The sequence below is a fragment of the Rattus norvegicus genome, chromosome 13 (assembly GCF_036323735.1).
Source record: "Rattus norvegicus strain BN/NHsdMcwi chromosome 13, GRCr8, whole genome shotgun sequence".
NCBI lineage: Eukaryota > Metazoa > Chordata > Mammalia > Rodentia > Muridae > Rattus > Rattus norvegicus.
Genome location: NC_086031.1, coordinates 32,010,914 through 32,031,573, shown reverse-complemented (window position 1 = coordinate 32,031,573; position 20,660 = coordinate 32,010,914).

Genomic DNA, 20,660 nt, shown 5'->3' with positions numbered 1-20,660 from the left:
TGGCTGAGAAACACCTAAAGAAATGTTCAACATCTTTATTCATAAGGGAAATGCAAATCACAACAACCGTGAGATTTCACCTCATACCAGTGAGAATGGCTAAGATCAAAAACTCAGGTGACAACAAATGCTGGTGAGGATGTGGAGAAAGAGGAACACCTCTCCATTGTTGGTGGGATTGCAGACTGGTACAACCATTCTGGGAATCAGTCTGGAGGTTCCTCAGAAAACTGGACATTGCACTACCTGAGGATCCAGCTATACCTCTCTTGGGCATATACCCAAAAGATGCCCCAACATATAAAAAAGACACGTGCTCCACTATGTTCATAGCAGCCTTATTTATAATAGCCAGAAGCTGGAAAGAACACAGATGCCCTTCAACAGAGGAATGGATACAGAAAATGTGGTACATCTACACAATGGAATATTACTCAGCTATCAAAAACAATGACTTTATGAAATTCGTAGGCAAATGGTTGGAACTGGAAAATATCATCCTGAGTGAGGTAACCCAATCACAGAAAAACACACATGGTATGCACTCATTGATAACTGGCTATTAGCCCAAATGCTTGAATTACCCTAGATGCCTAGAACAAATGAAACTCAAGACGGATGATCAAAATGTGAATGCTTCACTCCTTCTCTAAAAGGGGAACAAGAATACCCTTGGCAGGGAAGAGAGAGGCAAAGATTAAAACAGAGACTGAAGGAACACCCATTCAGAGCCTGCCCCACATGTGGCCCATACATATACAGCCACCCAATTAGACAAGATGGATGAAGCAAAGAAGTGCAGGCCGACAGGAGCCTGATGTAGATCTCTCCTGAGAGACACAGCCAGAATACAGCAAATACAGAGGCGAATGCCAGCAGCAAACCACTGAACTGAGAATAGGACCCCCATTGAAGGAATCAGAGAAAGAACTGGAAGAGCCTGAAGGGGCTCGAGACCCCTTATGAACAACAATGCCAAGAAACCAGAGCTTCCAGGGACTAAGCCACTACCTAAAGACTATACATGGACTGACCCTGGACTCTGACCTCATAGGTAGCAATGAATATCCTAGTAAGAGCACCAGTGGAAGGGGAAGCCCTGGGTCCTGCTAAGAATGAACCCCCAGTGAACGTGATTGTTGGGGGGAGTGTGGCAATGGGGGAAGGGTGGGGAGGGGAACATAAAGAAGGGGAGGGGGAGGGATTAGGGGGATGTTTGCCCGGAAACCGGGAAAGGGAGTAACATTCGAAATGTAAATAAGAAATACTCAAGTTAATAAAAAAAAATTTCTGTCACCCCAAAAGAATCATTTTTATATAGTGGGTGGTAATGACAATACTTGTGTAGGTTCCTAAGTTATAATGAAGTGTCACACTGCTGGAAGATGTTGCAATGTGAGCAAGGAACACAAAAGATATTTTTATAACTTTTGCACAGGACTGCTAGAAAAAAAACAGTTTTTGTTGTTTTGTTATGGTTTTGTTGTTGTTGTTGTTGTTGTTGTCTGTTTGTTTGTTTGTTTTGTCGGGGGCACTGGTACATTCTTGTAGTCCCAGGCAAAGGGAGCGAGGCCAGAAGTTTAAGGCAACCCTCAGCTAAAAATTAAATTTGAGACCAACCTGGGCTACTTGAGGTCCCTGGAACTGGAACGACAGATGATCATGAGCTGCCAGGTGGGTGCTGGAAATCAAACCTGAGTCCTCTAGAAGACAGCCTGTGCTCTTAACAACTGAGCCATTTCTCCAGCTTGGTATTTTCAGTTTTCTTGGGCATGTTCTTGAAAGTGGAGTTACTAGATCACAAAGCACCTTTATGCTTAACTTTTGCTGGGATGATTTGATTGCCTTCTAGAATATGGCATCTTGTATTCTCTCACAAGCAATAGCTAAGGGCTTTAACCTCCTCTCCCCCTGCCTCCCACCTGCTGCCTTTGTTTTGTTATGTATTGTTACTCAAGACAGGGTTTCTCTGTGTAGCCCTGGCTATCCTGGAACTCACTCTGTAGACTTGGCTGGCTTCAAACTAAGAGATTTGCCTGCTTCTGCCTCTCCAGTGTAGGGATAAATTGCCACCACACCTGGCAATTTTCTCTACTTAAAAAATTATCCATTATCCTCTGGCCTCCACTCACTTGCCAAGGCACATGCATACACACTAAATGAACGAATGCTTATAATTTCTTTTTGAAAAAAGTTATGTCCATACTCTTCATTTTATTTCACAAACACATTTTAGAGTTGACCCTGAAGAAGTTATACCATACCCTAACAAGTGGTCATTAAATAGGAAGGTTTCTTTTTCTCCGTAGGATTGAGTGAGACAGTTTCTTCTAGACTAGGTTAGCCAAATATTTCCGTAATTGGCACTAATATCTAATTATCTAGCCTTACCCTAACAGCCTAGATTAAAGGCTCAGTGAAAAGTTAAAATTCAGGAAGAGTAGCAGATAGGCTACTGCTGTCTATGTCATGGCCCATATGTAGTCTAGGTGTTCAGCACTTGCAGAACAGAAAGTGTCTTTGCCAGAGATTTTATGAGCCTATAGAAACACCAGCAGAGGAGGGGCCCATCATTGCCAATGATGAAACAGGAGATTGCAAACCAGTTTGCTGAATCCTGTCCGTAGCCACACCCTGGGGAGTCATGGCCCTCATTGCTTTACTTACCTAGCAAGCAGCACCTGCTGAAGAAGACAGGAAAGGCTGCTGTCTTCCTCAGCCAGCAGATTCACTGAACAATTGAGTGGTAGTTAACTGAGCGCTATCAGAGTTGGAAGTATCCCCACCTCTGTCAGGGCACTGAGCGATCCTCAGTTGACCTAAGCCCTGCACCAAGGCCACCTCATCATTAATGGAGATGGCAGTTCTACTTGACACTGTCACAACCAGTGAAACTGGTATTACAGAACAAAGTCATTTTGAAAGAGTTCTTTTGCAAAGTGTGATGAATTCAATTGGCTCCTCAGGGGTGTGTGTGTGTGTGAGTGTGTGTGTGTGTGTGTGTGTGTGTGTGTGTGTGTCCCCAAAGATGGAATCCAGAGCTTTATGAATGCCAGATAAGCATTCCACCACAAGGTTATATCTCTAGCCCCTAAAAGTGTTCTTTAAAATTATCTGTTACCTGTCATGGGAAACACAACATTCCAGATGTTTTCCAGGCAATCCTTTATATCTAGAAAGAACTAAAGACAGTGCCAGAAAGAAAATTGGGGTGATTCCCCCTTTTGATTTGCTATCAGTGAACACTCCCAAGTAACAGTGTTCTATGACAGTTTGTAAATACACACCTATGCAAATGACCAACCAACTAGTTTTGTATTACTGTAATAAAACTCATAAGGGTAGATATGGTATTTTTGAAGGGCGCTGGTGAGGGCTGGGGTGAAGAAAGTACCTCAGTTGGAAGCCCTGGGTTTAGTAAGAGCACAGCATTAATAGGTGTTGTGGTATCTTCCTGTAATGTAAACACTCTGGAAGGAGATGCATAATCAGGAATTTAAGGTCATCTTCAGTTGCACAGTGAAGGCTAGCTTAGGCTACATGAAACCCTCTCTCAAAAATAGAGGAGAAAGAAAGGAAGAGGGAGAAAGAGAAGGAGAGGAGAAAAGAAGGAGAGAGAGAGAGAGAGAGAGAGAGAGAGAGAGAGAGAGAGAGAGAGAGTTTTAGTCAATATTATATTGCTATAAAGTAACACCACAACCAAGGCAAACATTTAATTGTGGCTGGCTTAGAGTTTCAGAAATTTAGTCCATTGCTATCGTGATGAGAAGCATGGCAGCACGCAGGCAGACACGGTACTGGTGTGTAGATGAGAGTTCTACACACAGATCGGCAGGCAGCAGGAAGAGAGACACTGGGCCTGGTTTGGACTTCTGTAACCCCAAAGCTCATCCTTACTAGCACACTTACTCCAATAGGGCCACCTCCTAATGCCACTCCCTAAGCATTCAAATCTAGGGGCCTATAAAGCTATTCCTATTCAATCCACCAAAAAGAGAGAAGGGGAGAGAAGGAAAAGAAGAAGAAAAATCACTTACTTCATAGTTCTGAAAGTGGACAATCCAAGATCCCATTCCACCTCTGGTGGGTGCTCCCTTCTCTGTCAAATGGGATCATGGGTAGAACTCGAGTAAGAGTTTCGAATCACTTGATGAGATATGAAACCAGAAAGCAATCTTTGGGGGTCAGGGCTACTCGATTTTAACAATTTGCTTTCAAGAGAACTAACCATGAATCTGTTCCTGGAGTAGCCTTCCCCATGACCTAATTACTTCCCATGATGTCCTGCCTCTGGAAAGTTCCAACACCTCAGCATCACACTGGAGACCAGGCTACCAAACTCAGATCCCTGGAGAACAAACAACATCCAAATCACACCTGACTTTGTAGATGCAGAGAACCACTGGAGGCATTCAAGACCAAATGAAGGGACGGGTATCTTCATTTATGCTTTATTTATTAGCTTCTCCTTTACCAAAATTTAACCTGTGCACAACTCAAAAGACTTTTTTTTATGTCTGAAGGAAGTATTACATAGGAGGGAAAGAGAAAAAACAGATTTCTATACAATAGCAGTACTGCATCACAAAGGGGGCTTAACAAGTGTGTCTCAAAGAAGGCTGAGTGTGATGGTTTGAATGGATTTGGCCCCCATAGACTCACAGGTTTGAATGCTTGGCCCAAAGAGTAACACTATTAGGAGGTGTGGCCTTGTTGGAATAGGAGTGGCCTTTTTGGAGGAAGCTTCACTGTTTCAGCTCCTTGTCCAGCACTCTGTCTTCCTGCACACAGCCATGTTCCTACCATGACAACAATGGATTAGAAATCCGAAACTCTAAGCTAGCCCAAGTGAAGTGTTTTGTTTTGTTTTTTAATCAAGAGTTGACATAGTCATGGTGTCTCTAAACAGCAATAAAACACAAAATTTGCCTTTTTCCATGAGTGATGTAACCACATCATTTCCCCAGTGCTGTTTTCACAGGTCTATCTTTATCTTCTTCCACAAAGCATTGCTAGTCTAAGTTACCCAAGGCGGGGCATTCTCCCTACTAACTGTTAGATTTGACCTTCCCATGTTGTTCGCCTCTTTTCCTGGACTCAAACGGCATGGGAAGAAAACTGACTTCATTTGCTTCCAACATATAATTCTGAGGAGAATGAGTAGTAGCTAAATCTTCAAACCAGCAGAGTTGATACCTCTGACCCAAAGACACTTAAAACTTTACATTTATGTAAATTCCAAAGCTGAGATGCTACTGCAGTAACAAATTATGACATCTGATTGGACAGAAAGGAAGCTGACACCATTATCCTTCGGAATAAGCTTTTCTAACAGACAGAGACTGTTGAATCTCACTTATAAGGGGGAAAGAAATAATAGGAGGCAGAGTGGCAGGATGCTTCCCATTTCTGCCTGAGCCTGGAACTGAAATGAACCGGTCGCACAGCTCTCTGTACCCAAATCCCATGGAGGAGATAGCTGGATTCTCAGAACTGCTAACAATCCTGAGAGCTCAGGGAGACCATCACTTCTGCTCACATTCCTGGTCCAGGAGAAATCTGCCTAGTGCCCTCTGGATACAGGAACATAAGAGCAGTCAGTGGTAGGAACATTCTGGTTTCTGCCTGTATCAATAGCCAAAAGTCAGTCACCTGGAGCTCTGACCCACCCGAAAGCAGAGGTAAGACGAACTCTTCTGTTCCAAGTAACCCTCCTGGAGGCCTCAAGTCACACAAACCCAGAAGCACCTCTCTGTTCCCAGATCTGGCTGAAAGAAAACAGCTGATCTACAGAAGTGCTGACGCACAGGCTTACAGGAGGGTCAGGCCACTGTCAAAGACAGCAAGACAAGCCAGCACTAGAGACAACCTGTTGGTGAGAAGCAAGTGCAGGAACCAAAGCAACAGAAACGAAGACTACTTGGCATCATCAGAGTCCAGTTCTCCCACAAAAACAAATAATGGATATCCAAACACACTGAAAGAGCAAGATTTGAAATTAAAATCACATCTCATGATGATGACAGAGCAATTTAAGAAGGACATAAACAACTCCTTTAAAGAAATACAGGACAACACAGGTAAACAAGTAGAAGCCCTTAAAGAGGAAACACAAAAATCCCTTAAAGAATTAGAGAAAAACACAACCAAACAGGTGAAGGAATTGAACAAAATAATCTAGGATTTAAAAATAGAAATAGAAACAGTAGAGAAAGCACAAAAGGAGACAACCCTGGAGATAGAAAACCTAGGAAAAAGAACAAGTGTCATAGACACAAGCATCACCAACGGACTACAAGAGATAGAAGAAACAAGCTGGAGTACCCATTCTAATATTGAATAAAATCAACATTCAACCAAAAGCTATCAAGAAAGATGAGGAAGGACACTTCATGTTCATCAAAGGAAAAATTCACCAAGATGAACTCTCTATCCTGAATATCTATGCTCCAAAATGCAAGGGCATGTACATTCATAAAAGAAATTTTACTAAAGCTCAAAGCACACATTACACCTCACACAATAGTAGTGGGAGACTTCAACACTCCACTCTCAGCAATGGACAGATCATGGAAAGAGAAACTAAACAGAGACCTAGAGAAATTAACAGAAGTTATGAACCAAATGGAGTTAATAGATATTTATAGAACATTTTAGCCTAAAACAAAATATACCTTCTTCTGAGCACCTCATGGTACCTTCTCAGGAACTGACCATATAATCGGTCACAAAACAAGCCTTGACATATAAAAGAAGATTGAAATAATCCCATGTATCCTATCAGACCGCAACAGACTAAGGCTGGTCTTCAATAACAACAAAAATGACAGAAAGCCCACATATACATGGAAGTTGAACAATGCTATACTCAATAATAATTTGGTCAAGGAAGAAATAAAGAAATCAAAGACATTTTAGAATTTAATGAAAATGAAGGCATAAAATACCCAAACTTATGGGACACACGAAAACAGTGGTAAGAAGAAAACTCATAGCTCTGAGTGGCTCCAAAAAGAAATTGGAGAGAGAATACATTCATACCTTGACAGCACACCGAAAATTTCTAGAACAAAAAGAAGCAAATGCACCTAAAAGGAGTAGAAGGCAGGAAATATCAAATTCAGGGCTGAAATTAAACAAGTAGAAACAAAAAGAACTATACAAAGAATCAACAAAACCAGGGGCTGGTTCTTTGAGAAAATCAACAAGATAGATAAACTTTTAGCCAGATTAACCAGAGGGCACAGAGAGTGTATCCAAATTAACAAAATCAGAAATGAAAAGGGAGACACAACAATAGAATCTGAAGCAATTCAGAAAATCATCGGATCCTACTACAAAAGCCTATATTCAACAAAACTATAAAATCTGAATGAAATGGATAATTTTCTAGACAGATACCAGGTATCAGAGTTAAATCAGGATCAGATAAACCATGTAAACAGTCTGATAACTTTTGTGTCAGGGTATAAAATTAACTCAAACCAATCAGTAGCCTTCCTCAAAGAATTAACAAGCTGAGAAAGAAATTAGGGAAATGACACCCTTCACAATAGTCACAAATAACATAAAATACCTCAGTGTGACTCTAAGCAAGCAAGTGAAAGATCTGTATGACAAGAACTTCAAGTCTCTGAATAAAGAAATTGAGGAAGATCTCAGAAGATGGAAAGATCTTCCATGCTCATGGATTGTCAGGATTAATATAGTAAAGATGGCCATTTTGCCAAAAGCAATCTACAGATTCAATGCAATCCCCATCAAAATTCCTACTCAATTCTTTATAGAGATAGAAAGAGCAATTTGCAAATTCACTTGGAATAACAAAAACCCCCAGGATAGCGAAAACTATACTCAACAATAAAAGAACTTCTGGGGGAATCACCATCCCTCACTTCAAGTAGTTTTACAGAGCAATAGTCATCAAAACTGAATGGTATTGGTACACAGACAGGTAGGTAGATCAATGGAATAAAATTGAAGACCCAGAAATGAACCCACACACCTATGGTCCCTTCATCTTTGACAAAGGAGCTAAAACCATCCAATAGAAAAAAGAAAGCATTTTCAACAAATGGTGCAGGTTCAACTGGAGGTCAGCATGTAAAAAAATGCAAATTGACCCATTCTTATTGCCCTGTACAAAACTTAAGTCCAAGTGAATAAAGGACCTCAACATAAAACCAGATATATTCAAACTAATAGAAGAAAAAGTGGGAAGAGCCTCGATCACGTGGGCCCCGGGGAAGATTTTTTGCACAAAACACCAATGGTTTATGCTCTAAGATCAAGAATCCACAAACAGGACCTCATAAAACTGCAGAGCTTCTGTAGGACAAAAAAGCAACCAACAGATTGGGAAAAGATCTTTACCAATCCTACATCCAATAGAGGACTAATATCAAACATATATAAAGAACTCAAGAAGTTAGACTCCTGAGAATCAAATCATCCTATTAAAAATGAGGTACAGAGATAAACAAAGAATTCTCACCTTAGGAATATTGAATGGCTGACAAGTACCTAAAGAAATGTTCAACATCCTTAGTCATCAGGGAAATGCAAATCAAAACAACCCTGAGATTTCACCACACAGCAGTCAAATAGCTAAGATCAAAAATAAGGAGACAACAGATGCTGGTGAGAATGTGGAGAAAGAGGAACACTCCTCCATTGGTGGTGGGATTGCAGACTGGTACAACCATTCTGGAAATCAGTCTGGAGGTTCCTCAGAAAATTGGACATTGAATTGCCTGAGGATCCAGCTATACCTCTCTTGGGCATATACCCAAAAGATGCCCCAACATATAACAAAGACATGTGCTCCACTATGTTCATAGCAGCCTTATTTATAATACCCAGAAGCTGGAAAGAACCCAGATGCCTTTCAACAGAGGAATGGATACAGAAAATGTGGTGCATCTACACAATGGAGTACTACTCAGCTATCAAAAACAATGACTTTATGAAATTTATAGGCAAATGGATGGAACTAGAAATTATCATCCTGAGTGAGGTAACCCAATCACAGAAAATCACACATGGTATGCACTCACTGATAAGTGGATGTTATCCCCAAAGCTTGGATTACCCAAGATACAATCCACAGGCCACATGAATCTCAAGAATAAGGAAGACCAAAGAACAGATGCTTCACTCCTCCTTAAAAGTGGGAACAAAAATATTCATTAGAAGAGATATGGAGATGAAGTTTGGAGCAGAGACTGAAGGAATGGCCATTCAGAGCCTGCCCTACATGGGGATACAACCCATATATGTACAGTCACCAAAACTAGATAATATTGATGAAGCTAAAAAGTGCACCCTGACAGGAGCTGATATAGCTGTCTCCTGAGAATCTCAGCCAGAGCATGACAAATACAAAGACGAATACTAGCAGCAAACCATTGAACTGAAAACGGGGTCCCCACTGTCAGAATTAGAGAAAGAATTGAAGATGCTGAAGGGGCTTGCAACCCCATAAGAACAGCAATACCAACCAACCAGAGGTCCCAGGGACTAAACCAAAGAGCATACATGGACAGGCCCCTGTCTCCAGCTGCATATGTAGTACAGGATAGCCTTGTTGGTCACCAATGTGAGAAGTCCTTAGTCCAGCAAAGGCTAGACTCCCCAGTGTTGGAGAATGTCAGTGTAGGGAGGTAAAGAGGGGGAGTGGTTGGGGAGGGGGAACACCCTTATAAAAGAAGGGGCGGGGGATGGGATAGGGAGCTTATGAATGGGAAACCAGGAAAGGGAATAACATTTGAAATTTAAAAAAAATCCGATTAAAAATAGAAAATAAGTAAAAAAAAAAAAAAAAAACCAAAACCCCCCAAAAAATAATAATAATAAGAGGCAGATGGAGGGAGGGAACTGAGTGGGAGAGGTGATGGGGAGGGAAGTGGGGAGGGGGAGTTCAGGATCAGGTGTGGGGAGGGACTGGAGAGATGGCCAGATGGCCATAAGGATGAACGGAAATCTGTAACTGGCAGGGATTGCGAGGACGGGGGCATCTGGAGGACAAAACAGAAACCTGGGCTAGGGGAGGCACCCAAGAATCAATGAGGGTGACCATAGCTGTGACTCACAGCATTTATGATATAGAACCTGAAAAGGCCACCTCCTGTTCTCAGGCAAGAATCCTAGTGGAGCCATAGGGACACCAATCCAACCACAAAATTTTGACTCCAATTCTATCCTGTCTATAAGAAATGCAGCGACAGGGTTAGAACAGAGACCGAGGGAATGGCCAAGCAATAACTAACCCAACTAGAGATCTATCCCATGGGCAAGCACCAATCCCTGACACTATGAATAATACTCTGTTGTGCTTGCAGGCTGGAGTGTAGCATAACTGTCCTCTGAGAGGCTCCACCCCACATCTGACTCAGAAGAAGAGAGGCCAAAACAGTGGATGGAATTAGGGGAAGGACTGAGGGGGATAGTAACCCCACAGGAAGGCCAACAGGGTCAACTAGCCTGGAATTTTGGGGCTCTCAGAGACTGAATCACCAACCAAAGAGCATACATGGGTTGGACCTAAGCCTCCCTGAACGTATGTAGTAGATATGCAGTTTGATTCCCATATGGGTACCCCAACAACTGGAGGTGAGACTATCCCAAAAGCTGAACCTGTCTGTGAGATATGTTCTTCTTTTTCTTCTTTTTTTTTATTAGGTATATTTCTTTACTTACATTTCAAATGTTATTCCCTTGCCTGGTTTCCTGCCCATAAACCCACATCCCCTCAACCTCCCCCATACGGGTATTCACCCCATACATCCCCTTTACTGACCCCCCATATTCCCCTGCATTGGGGGTCCAACCTGGGCAGGACCAAGGTCTTCCCCTTCCATTGGTGCCCCAACAAGGCTAATCTCTGCTACATATGCCATTAGAGCCCTGGATCAATTCATGTATAGTCTTTCGGTAGTGGTTTAGTCCCTGGAAGGTTTGGTTGGTTGGCATTGTTGTTCTTATGGGGTTGCAACCTCCTTCCACTGTTTCAATCCTTCCTCTAATTCCCCCACGGTGGTCCTGTTCTCAGTTCAGTGGTTTGCTGCTAGCATTGACCTCAGTATTAGACATGCTCTGGATGTGTCTCTCAGGAGAGATCTATACCCAGTCCGTTTCAGTATGCATGTTTTAGCTTCATCAATCTTATCTAGTTTTGGTGGCTGTATATATATGGGCCACATGTGGGACAGGCTCTGAAAGGCTGTTCCTTCAGTTGCTGCTCTAATGCTTCCATATCCCCTCCTATGGATATTTTCCCCCTTTTAAGAAGGAGTGGGAACATCTGCATTTTGGTCACTCTTCTTGAGCTTGCTGTGGTCTTTGGATTGCATCTTGGGTAGTTCCAGCTTTTAGTCTAATATCCACTTATCAATGACTGCATGCCAAGTGTGTTTTTATGTGATTGGGTTACCTCACTCAGGATGATATTTTCTAGTTCAATCCATTTGCCTATGAATTTCACGAAGTCATTGTTTTTGATAGCTGAGTAATATTCCATTGTGTAGATGTACCACATTTTCTGTATCCATTCCTCTGTTGAAGAGCATCTGGGTTCTTTTCAGCTTCTGGGTATTATAAATAAGGCTGCTATGAACATTGTGGAGCACGTGTCTTTGTTATATGTTGGAGCATCTTTTGGGTATATGCTCAAGAAAGGTATAGCTGGGTCTTCAGGAAGTGCAATGTGCAATTTTCTGAGGAACCTCCAGACTGATTTCAAGAGTGGTTGTACCAGTTTGCAATCCCACCAACAATGGAGGAGTGTTCCTCTTTCTGCATATCCTCACCAGCATCTGCTGACACCTAAGTTTTTTATCTTAGCAATTCCGACTGGTGTGAAGTGGAATCTCAGGGTTGTTTTGATTTGCATTTCCTTGATGACTAAGGATCTTGAACATTTTTTTAGGTGCTTTTTGGCCATTCGATAATCCTCAGCTGAGACTGGTTTGTTTAGCTCTCTACCCCATTTTTTTAACAGGGTTATTTGGCTCTTTGGATTCTAACTTCTTGAGTTCTTTGTATATTTTGGATATAAGCCCTCTATCAGATGTAGGTTTGGTAAAGATCTTTTCTCAATGTGTTGGTTGCTGTTTTGTCCTAATGACAGTATCCTTTGCCTTACAGAAGCTTTGCAGTTTTATGAGGTCCCATTTGTTGATTCTTGATCTTAAAGCATAAGCCATTGGTGTTTTGCTCAGGAAATTTTCCCCAGTGCCTATGTGTTCAAGACTCTTCCCCATTTTTCTTCTATTAGTTTGAGTGTATCTGGTTTGATGTAGAGGTCCTTGATCCACTTGGACTTAAGCTTCGTACGTGGTAATAAAAATGGATCGATTTGAATTCTTCTACATGCTGACCTCCAGTTGAACCAGCACCATTTATTGAAAATGCTACCTTTCTTCCATTCGATGGTTTTAGCTCCTTTGTCAAAGATGAAGGGACCATAGGTGTGTGGGTTCATTTCTGGGTCTTCAATTTTATTCCATTGATCTACCTACCTGTCTGTGTACCAATACCATTCAGTTTTGATGACTATTGCTCTGTAAAACTACTTGAAGTGAGGGATGGTGATTCCCCCAGAAGTTCTTTTATTGTTGAGTATAGTTTTCGCTATCCTGGGGGTTTTTGTTATTCCAAGTGAATTTGCAAATTGCTCTTTCTATCTCTATAAAGAATTGAGTAGGAATTTTGATGGGGATTGCATTGAATCTGTAGATTGCTTTTGGCAAAATGGCCATCTTTACTATATTAATCCTGACAATCCATGAGCATGGAAGATCTTTCCATCTTCTGAGATCTTCCTCAATTTCTTTATTCAGAGACTTGAAGTTCTTGTCATACAGATCTTTCACTTGCTTGCTTAGAGTCACACTGAGGTATTTTATGTTATTTGTGACTATTGTGAAGGGTGTCATTTCCCTAATTTCTTTCTCAGCTTGTTAATTCTTTGAGGAAGGCTACTGATTGGTTTGAGTTAATTTTATACCCTGACACTTTGCTGAAGTTGTTTATCAGCTTTAGTAGTTCTCTGGTGGAACTTTTGGGGTCACTTAAATATACTATCATATCATCTGCAAATAGTGATATTTTGACTTCATCCTTTCTGATTTGTATCCCTTTGGCCTCCTTTTGTTGTCTGATTGCTCTGGCTAGGACTTCGAGTACTATATTGAATTAGTAGGGAGAGAGTGGGCAGCCTTGTCTAGTCCCTGATTTTAGTGGGATTGCTTCAAGTTTCTCTCCATTTAGTTTGATGTTAGCTACTGGTTTGCTGTATATTGCTTTTACTATGTTTAGCTATGGACCTTGAATTCCTGATCTTTCCAAGACTTTTGACATGAAGGGGTGTTGAATTTTGTCAAATGCTTTCTCAGCATCTAATGAGATGATCATGCAATTTTTTTCTTTAAGTTTGTTTACATAGTGGATTACGTTGATGGCTTTCTGTATATTGAACCATCCCGGCATCACTGGGATGAAGCCTACTTGTTCATGGTGGATGATCATTTTGATGTATTCTTGGATTCTGTTTGCAAGTATTTTTACTGAATGTCTTTGCATCAATATTCATAAGGGAAATTGGTCCGAAGTTCTCTTTCTTTGTTGTGTCTTTGTGTGGTTTAGGTATAAGAGTAATTGTGACTTCATAGAAGGAATTCGGTAGTGCTCCATCTGTTTCAATTTTGTGGAATAGTTTGGAGAGTATTGGTATGAGGTCTTCTATGAAGGTCTGATAGAATTCTGCACAAAACCCTGGTCCTGGGCTCTTTTTGGTTGGGAAACTTTTAATAACTGCTTCTATTTCTTTAGGAGTTATACGTTTGTTTAAATGGTTTATTTGTTCCTGATTGAACTTTGGAACCTGGTATCTATCTATAAAATTGTCCATTTCCTCCAGATTTTCCAGTTTTGTTGAATATAGGCTTTTGTAGTAGGATCTGATGGTTTTTTTAAATTTCTTCAGATTCTGTTGTTGTGTCTCCCTTTTCATTTCTGATTTTGTTAATTTGGATACACTCTCTGTGCCCTCTGGTTACCCTGGCTAAGGGTTTATTTATCTTGTTGACTTTCTCAAAGAACCAGCTTCTGGTTTTGTTGATTCTTTGTATAGTCCTTTTCGTTTCTACTTGGTTGATTTCAGCCCTGAGTTTCATTATTTTCTGCCTTCTACTCCTCTTGGGTTTATTTATTTCTTTTTGTTCTAGAGCTTTTAGGTGTGCTGTCAAGCTGTTGACATATGCTTTCTCCTGTTTCTTTTTGCAGGCACTCAGAACTATGAGTTTTCCTCTTAGTATCACTTTCCTTGTGTCCCATAACTTTGGGAATGTTGTATCTTCATTTTCATTAAATTCTAAGAAGTCTTTAATTTCTTTCTTTATTTCTTCCTTGACCAAGTTGTCATTGAGTGGAGCACTGTTCAACTTCCATGTATATGTGGGCTTTCTGTCATTGTTGTTGTTATTGAAGACCAGTCTTAGTCCATGGCTTCCTGTATCTGTTGAGGCCTGTTTTGTGACCGATTATATGGTTGATTTTAGTGAAGGTACCATGAAGTGGTGAGAAGAAGGTATATCCTTTTGATTTAGGATAGAATGTTCTATAAATATCTGTTAAATCCATTTGGTTCATAATTTCTGTTAGTTTCTCTATGTCTCTGTTTAATTTCTGTTTCCATGACCTGTCCATTGATGAGTGTGGGGTGTTGAAACCTCCTACGATTATCGTGTGAGGTGCAATATGTGCTTTGAGCTTTAGTAAGGTTTCTTTTATGTATGTAGGTGCCTTTGCATTTGGAGCATAGATATTTAGGATTGAGAGTTCATCTTGGTGGATTTTTCCTTTGATGAATATTAAGTGTCCTTCCTTACCTTTTTTAATGACTTTTGGTTGAAAGTCAATTTTATTTGATATTAGAATGGCTACTCCAGCTTGCTTCTTCAGGTCATTTGCTTGGAAAGTTGTTTTCCAACCATTTACTCTGAGGTGGTGTCTTTCTTTGTCTCTGAGGTGCATTTCCTGCATGTAGCAAAATGCTGGGTCCTCATTGAGTATCCAGTCTGTTAGTCTATGTCTTTTTATTGGGGAATTGAGTCTGTTGATGTTGGGAGATATTAAGGAATAGTGATTGTCGCTTCCTGTTATTTTCGTTGTTAGAGGTGGAATTGTGTTTGTTTGTCTCTCTTTTGGTTTCATTGCAAGGAAACTATATTCTTGCTTTCTGTACAGTGTAGTTTCTCTCCTTGTGTTGGAATTTTCCATCTATTATCCTTTGTAGGGCTGGATTTGTAGAAAGATATTGTGTAAATTTGATTTTGTCATGTAATATCTTGGATTCTCCATCTATGTTAATTGAGAGTTTTGCTGGATACAGTAACCTGGGCTGGCATTTGTGTTCTCTTAGGGTCTGTATGACATCTGTCCAGGATCTTCTGGCTTTCATAGTCTCTGGTGAGAAGTCTGGTGTAATTCTTATAGGTATGTCTCAATATGTTACTTGACCCTTTTCCCTTACTACTTTTAATATTCTTTCTTTGTTTTGTGCATTTGGTGTTTTAACTATTATGTGATGGGAGGAATTCATGTTTTGGTCCATTTTATTTGGTGTTCTGTATGCTTCTTGTGTTTATGGGCATCTCTTTCTTTAGGTTAGTGAAGTTTTCATATATAGTTTTGTTGAATATATTTACTGGCCCTTCATGTTGGGTGTCTTCACTTTCTTCTATACCTATTATCCTTAGGTTTGATCTTCTCATTGTGTCCTGGATTTCCTGTATGTTTTGGGCTAGGAGCTTTTTGTGTTTTACATTATCTTTGACAGTTGAGTCGATGTTTTCTATGGTATCTTCTGCCCCTGAGATTCCCTCTTCTATCTTTTGTATTCTGTTGGTGTTGCTTGTATCTATGGCTCCTTATCTCTTCCTTAGGTTTTCTATAGCCAGGGTTGTCTCCCTTTGTGCTTTCTTTATTGTTTCTATTTCCATTTTTAATTCCTTCACCTGTTTGGTTGTGTTTTCCTGTAATTCTTTCAGGGATTTTTGTGTTTCCCCTCTAAGGGCTTCTACTTGTTTACTTGTGTTTTCCTGCATTTCTTTAAGGGAAATCTTTATGTCTTTCTTAAAGTCCTCCATCATTATCAAAAAATGAGTTTAAATCTAAATCTTGCTTTTCTGGTGTGTTTGGATATCCAGTATTTTCTTTGGTGGGAGAACTGGGCTCTGATGATGCCAAGTAGTCTTGGTTTCTGTTGCTTAGGTTCCCGTGCTTGCCTCTAGCCATTGGGTTGTCTCTGGTGTTTGCTTGTCTTTCTGTTTCTGAGAGTGACTTGACCCTGCTGTAGACCTCTGTGTCAGCACTGCTGTAGAACTGTTTTCCTGTTTTCTTTCAGCTTTTTCTGAGAACAGGAGCTCTGATTTCAGGTGTGTCTGTGGTCCTGGAGACTGTCTTCCAGCTCTAGGTGCGGGCAGGAATCAAAGCATCCTGCTCCTGATTGCTCCTAGGTCCTTGCACCCAGTGGGCACAGTTGGCACTATGCGATTCCCTCTTGGGTCTGGACTGTGGTCAGCGAGTAGTCTCCTCTGACTTCTCAGGAGTGTCCACACCTCTGAAGGCCCAGCTCTCTCCCCCTGGGATTTGGATGCAGGGAGCTGTTTGGCCAGCTCAGTTCAGTCCTGAATGCAGACCAGAACTGTGGGTTCTGGCAGCTGCCAGTTCCTGTATTCCTGTGTCCAGAGGCACTGTGCAGTTTCCCCTTGGACCAGGGATATGGGCAGAGGTGTGCAGAAGTGGTAGTCTGTCCTGTGGACTCAGAATGTCTGTACTCCTGGGTGTTCAGCTCTCTTTCCCACAGGATTTGGGTGGGGATATGTTCTTCTATCTGGTCTGTCTTGTGTGGCCTCAATGGGAGAAGATGTACCTAGCTCTGAAGAGACTTGATGAGCCAAGGTGTGGGATACCCAGGGAGTGCCTCCCAGAGGAGAAAGGGAGTGAGGAGGCAGGAGGGATTATGGGAGGAGGTGACTAGTAGTAAGGACAGCAATTGGGTTGTAAAGTGAATTTTTTAAGTGAAGACAGACAGACAGACAGACAGACAGACAGACAGACAGCCCGCCCTGTGGTCATGGGGGCTGTGATGGGCCTGGAAGTATGCCAGCATTGTGAAGAAGCATGCATTGTACTAGAAGCAGCATAATGAGCCTTTTGGAGTTGAGGGCTCCTCCTTAAAACTTGGGCATGAGTTTATTAAAAGAGGTAGCTTAAATAAAGGATTAAAGAAAGAAAGATTGCTACTGTGTACAGCATGATAGAAGAACCAGGATAGGGATCAGCTACTGTTGAAATCCCCCAATGGGAATATTTGACTTTTTTAACTTTGGGGAATGGACAAAAAGCCTTATATCATATGATTTGGCCTGATTTACTATGCATGGAGATTAAATTTCTCTAAACTCTTCAGAGAAGAAGGACCTAGAAGCCACAGAACTCTCTGTCCCAAGAAGAGGAAGAGAGTTGCAGGGACTGCATCTCAGTTCATAGGAGATAGGGTCAACTAGAAGGTCTGTGACCTAACACATATCATTTTAAATCAAACTGGCCCCTCCTTGTCCATCCATAACCCATCTCAGTTTATTTTTTCCAAGTCTCAGAAAATAAATTAGATTCTTTTAGTGCCAACCAAGAGAACAGTAAAACTACATTTTCAAGTTGTATTAGCAAATTTTGATCATATTTAATTTGATGTATTTAATTATATAGCCCAATGTACTTCATTTTGACCCTTTCGTTTGTGTATGAAATGTTCTTTGGTCATATTAATCTTCCCTTTCCCCTCCCACTGATTCCTATCTTCTTTCTAGTTTTGTACCCCTACTTTCATGTCTGTGGGTTTGTGTGATTCTGTCTAGGGCCCACCTTACCAATGTCTACACCCCTGAAAAAAATGTCTCTCCTTCTTCCAGTACCTGCCTATACCTCTTCAGGGATGGGCGGGACCTCATGAACGCCTCACCTAAAAATTTTTACTGCAGAATTTTTACTGTATAACCAACAGGCAAATAATAATATAAGCTACAAAGATAACATTGGTCTATATCCAAATCCTCAGCCAGGACTTCTACTTGATAGCAGTGAGGTCATCAAACTCTTTTCACATCTCCCTCAGTGTAGGAAAAATATAGCATCCCAAAAAGAGATCACCAGTGTTTGCCAAACCAGTTTGATGGAAATTATAGGCAAAGAAACCCAGGGATCACCAGTGCCTGTCCAACCAGTTTGACAGAAAATGTAGGTTAAGGAACCAAAAACCCTTTTTGACAGAATCTGAAATTCTGTGATAATACAAGGTATATGGAAATAATAAGCATATGATATTTAGTTTCTGTACTGACTGGCTTTATGTCAGCTTAACACAGTGTGGTAGTTTGAATATGTGTGGCCCATGGGAAGTGTTACTATTAGGATGTGTGCCCTGATTGGAGGATGTATGTCACTGCAGGGGAGGGTTTTGAGATCCTATGCTCGAGTTCCCCCTAGTGCAGAAGAGACCCTCCTGCTAGATGTTTGCATAATATACCCTCCTCCTGGCTGCCTTCAGATCAAGAAGTAGAATCTCTTCCAATACCATGTCTGCTTGGATGCTACCCTGCTTCCACCATGATGATAATGGACTGAACCTCTGAGACTGTAAGCCAGCCTCAATTAAATGTTATCATTTATAAGAGTAAGCTTGATCATGGTATCTCCCTACAGCAATAAAATCCTAATTAAGTGACACAACTATAGACATTTTGGAAAAGGGAACCTCAACTGTGAAAAACACCCTCATCAAGTTTGCCTATGGGCAAGCCTGTGGTGTGTTTCTTGGTTGTTGATTGATATGCAAACACCCAGTTCACTGTAGTGGTGGTATCTATGGGCATCAGGGCATGTGGCCCTGAATACAATAAGCAAACCATAAGAACAAGCCAGTGAGCAGCACTCCTCCATGACTACATCAGTTCCTGCCTCTGGGTTCCTAGCCTGCATGATTCCTTCCCTGACCATACTAAATGATGGGCTGTTACCCTGAAGTGTAAGCTGACATAAACCCTTTCCTTCTTGAGTTGCTTTTGATCGTAGTGTTTCATCACCAATAGAGACCCTGACTGAGACAGGCTCCCATATGAGATGTTTAAAAGACAGAGCAAGCTCAGAGATGTACACTGTCTTTACTCCTGGTCAATAACAGACTGAGAACTAACACTGACCACTCAGACTTTGTGCTGATAGTCTTAGGACTGGCTCCATTTGACAACTCATTCTTTAAACTACCTCATATCTCTGAAACCACCTTGAATCTTTGTGATATCCCTTTCTCAGCAAATTGGACATATTGGAACATGTATTGTGCTGCATGTGTCATGTACATACACATGTATATACAGGTCATGTGTGTGCACATATGTGGAGGCCAGAAGTCAACATTGGGTGTCTTCCTCAGTCTCCATCTTATTTTTGATACAGGGTCTCTCAGTGAATTGGGAGCTTGTACTTTTGACTAGACTAACCAGTGAGTCTCCAGGATCTGTCTCTGCCTCCCTACCCCAGTTCTGGAGTCACAGACACATATTCTCATGGGTGCTGGGGAGAGACAAACGTGGATCTTCATGCTTGTGCAAGCAATTTACCCACTGAGCCAATTCCTTTGCCCCTACATTTCACTCGTAATAAAATCAAAGCAACTAATACTTAAAAACACATTTAACAAAAGAAGTACGCAAGCTGAATGCTGCTGAAAGAAGTTAATACATAAATAAATGAAAATATATCATGCATTTGTAGGTTGGTACATTTAATGTCGTCAAGATATCTGATTTACGTACAAGGTCAAAGCCATCCCCATCAGGGAATAGGCTGGGGTACCTTATTTCCAGCTTTTTCGGTGAAATTAGAAAACTGTTTCAGTAATTAATATGAAAACACAAAGCACCAAAGTAAAGAACAGGCCAGGTGGTGATGATGCAAGCCTTTAATCCCAGCACTTGGGCAGCAGAGGGTTTCTGAGTTCAAGGCCAGCCTGGTCTACAAGGTTAATTCTAGGACATCCAGAGCAACACAGAGAAATCCTGTCTGGGACAGAAAAAAAGGGACTTAGAAGATTTACAGTTGCTAATTTTAAAATGAAAATAAAGCTCTCCAATTCGGTGACAGAGCATGTGCTTAGAGTTCCTTCTTGGGGACCCAAACAAAAGCACACAAAAACCCTTACCACAGAGCCACAATAAGTAAAATAACATGATGTTGGCCTAAGGACAAGCATGTAGGCATAGAACTGAGAAAAATCTACCAATAAACTCATGATCGGTGCTTGGTTAATTATTAGCCAGACTGCCAGGATAGGGAATAAACAGGCAATTTCATGCCTTCCTCAGGTGAGACTAAACTCTGTGGTCAGCCATGTGTGCAAATAGTCAGTCATGTCTTGTAGTGGGATATTTGATCACATTGTGAACCCCAAGATTGTGAACTGGCTTATGGTGTGACTCAGCCCTAGAACACACCTTTACCCCAACAGCCAAATAAAGTCAACCTTGGTCAAGAGGCAGAACAAGCAACCATCTGATAGAGAGTGAATGTAAGTAAACAGAAAGGAGGGACACTGAGTT